Genomic DNA, 7,254 nt, shown 5'->3' on the forward strand with positions numbered 1-7,254 from the left:
CATTGCACGCCCCCAGTGTTTTGCCTCAGTGTGGTGGGGTCAGCTTAGTCACCCATCCCACACTGTGTCTCTGGTGCTGTCCCGTGCAGGGCCATGGGTCAGTGCAGGATGTCGCATCTCGCCGTGGGGGCAGCTATATGGTCCTCTCTGTACACTGGGCCCTCCGAGCTGGGCTATTGTCCTCTGAGCTTGGTGGGCCCAGTTGTGCTCCGCTCCTTTCCTCCTCCTCCCTTTGCTTCAGCTTCCTTCTGGGCGAGGCTTGCAGAGCCATTTATCTCTCTGCCCTTCAATGAATCCCACTTATTCATTGGCCAGGTTGGCACAATAAATCTACCTATCACAGGGACTATGGTTAATAATTAGGTTGGCGGGGGCTGGGGGTGGGATCGGGGGGGCACCTCATATCTTCCCGATTGGCAAGTTTGAATGGTGTGTGTGTGACGTGAACTCTGACATGCAGGGGAAGTCTTTGGCACATTCAGGAAGAAGTGAGGGTGGAAAGAAGCCTGTGAAGGAGATGCTTGTAATGGTGACCTAGCAAAGACATAACAAAAAGACAACTATTCCCAAATGGAATTATAACCACAGGCGTAGAGGTTAAGATTTGAAATATGTATTTTGTGGGAACAAAATTCAGCCCTTAACATCTGACAAACCTTCAACTGTCCAACATATGAGGAGGTACTCCCAAAAACCTGGAAGTTTATCTATTTGTCCCACTAGAGGAGCATAGAGCAACTCACTCTGAGTTAGTGCACCCAGTAGCATCACCAGGGAAAGTTCTTTCTAGTTACAGTGAATTTTTTTGTAAAAGCAGTTTTTCTTGAACCTCGTTTTTTCGTGATGGCTGATTTAACTGAACAGCATGTGCCTGTGACATTTTGTTTCGTGCTTGGGAAAAATGCCACAGAAACTGTTGTGATGTTGAGTATAGCCGTGGTAGTTATATAATCTGCTGTCAGTTTGAGAGGATTACGAGTGAAGGAGTGGTGTTTACCTGGCAATCAGGTCATAGCCAATGAGGCCTCTGTGTGCACACGGCCTTCTCCTGAAGACTCTGGGAACTCCTGTATTCCTCCTTGGAGGTGGGAGATACTCTCTCTCTAGGTTCACTCTCTGGGAGACATTGCAGCTTATAAGACACAAGGAGCTATGTTAGTGCCTTGAATTGAATGAGCCATGTGGAGACCACTGCGAGTGCTGAGATGCTTACAATGACACTGGATCCATAAGACTTCCCACCCACTGGCCTGTGATCTTCCTGCATTTCGCATCATTGCATGTGTTTCATGAGTCTGAAGAGGACTTTATAGATTGGTATCGAACATATGGGCTAGTATTGGACTCATGGACTTGATCTAGACTGGGCTGGGATGTTTTCTTAATGTATAATTACTCTGTATATGAAGCTCTTTCTTATACACATGAGTATCTATGAATTTGTTCCTCTAGTCCACTCAGACTAACACAATAACTTACGAGGACAGTGCTATGGGAAAACTTCTAGTGTATGAGTGGTTTTCTCATTTCAAAAAAGGTGAAATGTTGATTAATGACAAACACCATTCTGGATGTCTGTCAACTTCTGAAATGGATGAAAATTTCGACAAAATTCATGCACTTGTGCTCAAAGACTGAAGACAAACCATTGAAGAGATGGGGACGTTATCTGGACCACTTGGGAGCTTGGTTCAGCAAATTTTAATGGAAGATTGGCAATGAGAAGGGTCTCTGTGAAATTTGTGCCTTGGATTCTGACTGACCAGGACAGAGTGTTGAGTGGAAACATGCTGTGCTTTGAAAGAACAGCTTCGAAGTGACCCAGACTGTTTTCCCCAAGGTCAACACTGGTGACAAGACATGGCGCTATTCTTACGACCCGAAAGCAAAGATCAATCAAACCAGTGGAAGAAGACATCATCACCTCACCCCCCAAAAGCTCCTCAAGTGAAATCAAAGATCAAGACGATGCTCATTTGTTTTTTGATGTGAGGGGGACAGTGGATTTGGAATTTGTTCCACCAGTTCAGACTCAAGTTTTCTATTTAGAGGTCCTGAAAAGATTACATAACAGTGTGCAACAAAAAAGGTGTGATTTGTGGCAGATGGGGGACTGGTTTGCCACCACAACAATGCACCTACTCATGCAGCCATCTCACTACGCCAGTTTTTGGCAAAAAAAAAAAAATAGCACGCCTCTCTTGTCCATAAACCTTACTCACCTGACTCACTCCGTGTGACTTTTTGTTTCCTCAAATGAAGAGGAACATGAAAGGACAGCGATCTGATGATGTAGAAGAGGTGACGCAAAAAAACAACAACACAAAAAAAATGGAGTTGCTGTCAACCATTCAAACAGACGAGTTTGAAAAATGTTTCCAAGAATGGAATCACAGATTTGACAAATGTATTAAGTGTAATGGAGAGTATTTCGAAGGTGATAAGGTTTTATAAAAAGAAATTAAATACATAACTTTGGAAAAAGATCTGTTTTGGGGGGTTGGGATGTGCCCCCTCGTAAGTAGTAAATTCAAATGTCTCTGAGCAGGCCAATCGTGGTGCATTTGTCCCTAGTAATGGGAGTGATGAAAGCCCTGGTATATAAGCCTTCAGTCTCCTACCTAGAAAGTCACTGCAACTCAGTTCCATTAGAGTGTAACCCAGCGTTTGCAAGTTTTTGTTTTTCACAAAATACTAGAAATCCCGAGTTCCATGTAAACTCTTTAATGTTGAAATGCTAGTTCAAATTTCAAAGACCCCACCACACACACTACACAAACATTAGGCAGAAAAAACTCCACTCCTGTGGGCTGCATCTGGCACTTCTTTCTAACCTTTGTTGACCAGAGTTGCTGGGGAATCTTTACAAACTGATGACAGTTGTGGGGACAAGGGAACCAACACATCATAAAAAGAAAAATGGCATGGTTTTGGTGTGATTGCTAAAAAGTAAAGCTAATCGCCATAAATTATATGGATTTCTTACTATTTATGTTTAGTCCTTTTGCAATAATATTTGTGAATCTAATGAAATCTTTCAGATCCTATAAGATTTCATTTAGGGGCAGTGCTAATACAGTGGCAGAATTCTTGCTCTTCAAGAGAAAGACCTATCTTTGATTCCTGTCAATTCCCTGAAGTACAGCCACCACTTGTCTGTCAGTGGTCTGTGTGTTGCTATAATGCCAGAGAGATTTCAGAGAGCTACCAGACTAACATGGACTAGGGACCAAACCCTGGCAATCTACTTTCAAAAACCAGTCAATGAAAACCCTGTACACCTCAATGATCTAATTCTGTTGTGCACAAGGTCACCCCGAATTGGGGTCAACTTAATAATAGCTAACATTAACAGTAAATTTGGGTAGTTGTTATGCTATCTCAGTGTGTTAGACTGGGTTCTCTGGAGAAGCCAAACCAGTGATGCTTGTATGTGCATATACAGAAAGATTTATATCAAGATATGGCTCAAGCAGTTGTAGAAGTGGGTAAATCTAAGCCATGTCATGTCTGTGGTTAGATGCAAGTTAGAAGCTACTTCTGACTTCTGTAGTTGCTGGGACTGATGAACCGGAAGCTGAAGTATGAAGACCATATGCTGGTGGATGCAAAGTTGAATGAATTTGCAGTCAACCAAATGAATCCATAGTTAGCCGACCACTGATGGCTCCTAGGATTGGCAGAAGTAACAGGTTGACAAACCAGATGCAGGATCCAGTTCCAGCAGAAGTGAGTTGGGCACAGTATTGGTCTATATTAAGAACAGGCCACACCGGAGCGAAACCTCTCTCAATTGTATCAAAGCTGTGACCAGATTTGACAGGTGGTTCTTTATTAGTTTGTCCACAACTGCTCAGTGGCATCACAGAAGATCCCATTATGGAGTTGACCACTTTGTGTTAGATCATAGCATGGGAGAACCCTGGTCCACTCAACTTAACATAAGATCTAATTAGCACACTCAGCCCCCGATTTGTTGCTTGAGTGATGAGGCCAAGTTTTCACCATGTTCCCACCAGCAAGGCATGCGGGTTCCAATTACGTCACATTCATGACAATATTTGTTATTTTTAAAAATAATCGTCTTAATGGATGTGAAGTACCTGTCATTTGCAGTTTTTTAATGACTAATGATATTGACCATCTTTTCACGAGTTGCAGATTTGTATACCTTCTTTAGATAAGGTCTATTCAAGTCCTATACCAATTTTGGGGTGTGGGGTTGTTCATCCTTTTGTTTTTGAATTGCATGAGCTATTTGTGCATTCTGGGTAGTAAACTTTCCTTCAATATATTATTTTAAAATATTCTCTCCCGTGATAGGTAGGTTTATTGTGCCAACCTGGCCAATGAACGAGTGGGATTAATTGAAGGGCAGAGAGATAAATGGCTCAGCAAGCCTCGCCTTTCTTGTCTCTGTTGATGACTGGACCAGTGTTCGGCTGCCTTAGTTTGTTCTCTGCCTCAATTTGCAAGCTACGCTGTCTTGGGACACCTAACCCGTGGACTGTGTTGCTGTAGTTTGAGCTTCCTTCAAGACCTGCTTCACCACGCTACTGGAGTATACATTGCTTGAGCTGGGGACTGTCGGACCCTATCATCTGGCTGATTGTTGGTGACCTGCCTTGCTGTTTGCTGCCTGTGGTCAGATAGCCTGAATTGCTCTAGAGTACTCGGCTGTCTGCTTCCTTGACTTGCACTGGACGGCCCTCAAGACTTGAAGGACTGTCAGTGTATTAGCTGTCTCTGGAAGTGAGTTGCACTGAGCCGTTTGTACTGCTCTATAGGTTAATTAACTTTATTTCTTGTGATTATATATATATAAAATCATTGGTGTCCTGGTTTTGTCTCTCTGGAGAACCCTGTCTAACATGGCCCCCGAGGATATATTAGCACGTGGCTTCTTTGTTTCTCAATCTGGCCCTTGCTCTCGGATTCTCTTGACCTGCCTCTTGTCGCTGCTCCTGCTCTCTTGAATACTCTCTTGCCCTTGCTGTTACTCACTTGCTCTGGTGTTCGGCTACTCTCCGATCCCACCACTCTGATCCCCCTCTCTCTGCTTCTTTGTTCTCCCTTCTAGTCTGTATCCATGTACAATAGCAACAGAAAAGATGCCTATTAAGTGCTGGGAATAGAACCCACCTACCTGAAGTGCTGGTGGCAAAATGGTTAAGCCAAATAATGCCTGTTAATCGATACTCGCTTTCCGTTCCAGTCTGTAATTTCTATCAGTGTGAATGTGCTCAAGCTTACTTTACATCTGCCCCAATAATCATTGCTAATCTTATTTTATGCTTATCTTATTTTAGCAATAGTCCTGAAAAGAACAGTACCCTAACTGTGTATCAAGTTCTTTATCAAAAAAAGGAGCAAAAGATAGAGTGGTTCAAGTGGAGTACTGTGGAAATGAATATTCTAAAATTGTGTGTGTGTGTGTGTGTGTGTGTGTGTGCGCGCGCGCATAAGAGAGATAGAGAGACTGAGCGATAGGACAACTGAAGGGTCCGTGGAAGGTTAGAAGGACGAGCAAAGGACAACATCTCTTGGGAGCGCTCTCTTGCTATAGTCTGGCAGTCCAAAGGTGAGGTTAACCTAGACCATCGATAGATAAAACCTCACTTAATCTGGGACCTGTCCTTCTGCCTATGAGGATCCCAGGAGGACTGAGTTTGTGAGACCAGACTAGGTAATAGGCTGGTAGATAGTGCTGTTAAGTTTTAAAGAATAAAAACCTATTTGCTCAGATCTCAGGATAATTCAGGGCACCCACTATAGAGAGAAACCAAACTCACTGCCATTGAGTTGATGCTGACTCTTGGTGACCCTAGGGCAGGGCAGAACTGCCCCTGCGGCTTTCTGAGACTGTAAGTCTTTATTGGAGTAGAAAGTCTCATCTTTCGCTTGAGGATCAGCCAATGGTTTTGAACTGCTGACTCACTGATTAGCAGCCCAACTCATAGCCACTATGCCACCAGGGAGAGATCCCCTCTATTTCAGAAGTGATTAAAGCTAAGCACGCTTGTGTTGATATGATATCTTTAACATTACAAAGACTATTCCCAAAGGGGATGATAGTCACAGGTATTCAAAACCAATCATGATAGTGACCTTTGACTCGAAACCACCCTGTAGGGTGGAGTGAAGTTGCCCCACAGGGTTTCCAAGGCTTTCTAGAAGCAGAAGGTCAAGTCTTTTTCCTTTAGAGCAGCTGCTGGGGTCAAATTGCTAACCTCAGTGCTTAACCATTTTGCCACCAGCACTTCAGGTAGGTGGGTTCTATTCCCAGCACATAATAGGTATCTTTTCTGTTGCTATTGTACATGGATACAGTTTTCTCCATTATTTACATATGTTCTCAGTAATTACTGTTGTAACTACTATGCATTGATTTTGTGCCCACCCTTTTTGTGGAATTATTTTATTAGGTGTACAACTGGTTTTTTTGTTTGTTTGTTTCTGTTTTGTTTTTTAGGTGATCTCATTGGGCTTTGAGGTATGCAATCATATAATTGTAAACAATGACAAATTCACTTAAACCAGCCACTTTTTCGTATTTTTTTTATTGTGTAATTACTTGAGCCAGTACCTCCAAAATAACATTAAATAAGGATGGTGCAAATGGCCATCCTTCTCTGGTTCCTATTTTTTTTTTTTTGCTTTCAACATTTTTTTTAAAATAATCATTTTATTACGGGCTCATACAACTCATCACAATCCGTACATACGTCATCTGTGTCCAGCACTTTAGTACATATGTTGACTTCATCATTCCCATGACACCCACTTTCCACTTGAGACCCTGGTTTCAGCTCATTTTTCCCTCTCCCTCCCCGCTCCCCCCGAACCCCCAATAATTCATAATTTATTATTATTTTATCATATCTTACCCCATCCCACGTCTCCCTCACCCACTTCTCCGCTGTCCGTCCCCCAGGGAGGAGGCCACATGTAGACCTTGTCCTCTGTTCCCCCTTTCTCCCTCTCCTTCCCTCCACCCTCCCGCCATCGCCACTCTCTCCACTGGTCCTGGGGGGTTCATCCATCCTGGGTTCACTGTATTTCCAGTTCCCACCTGTGCCAGTGCACCCCCTCCAGTCCAGCTGGATATGCAAGGTAGAATTGGGATCATGGTAGTGGGGTGAAGGAAGCATTTAAGAATCAGAGGAAAATTTCATATTTCATCGTTACCACACTGCATTCCGATTTGCACCCCACCTCCCCGCAACCCCTCTGCAAGGGATGTCCAATTTCCCC

This window comes from Echinops telfairi, unplaced genomic scaffold (assembly GCF_000313985.2).
Source record: "Echinops telfairi isolate 266 unplaced genomic scaffold, ASM31398v2 ScPeMD7_16;HRSCAF=60, whole genome shotgun sequence".
Classification (NCBI taxonomy): Eukaryota; Metazoa; Chordata; class Mammalia; order Afrosoricida; family Tenrecidae; genus Echinops; species Echinops telfairi.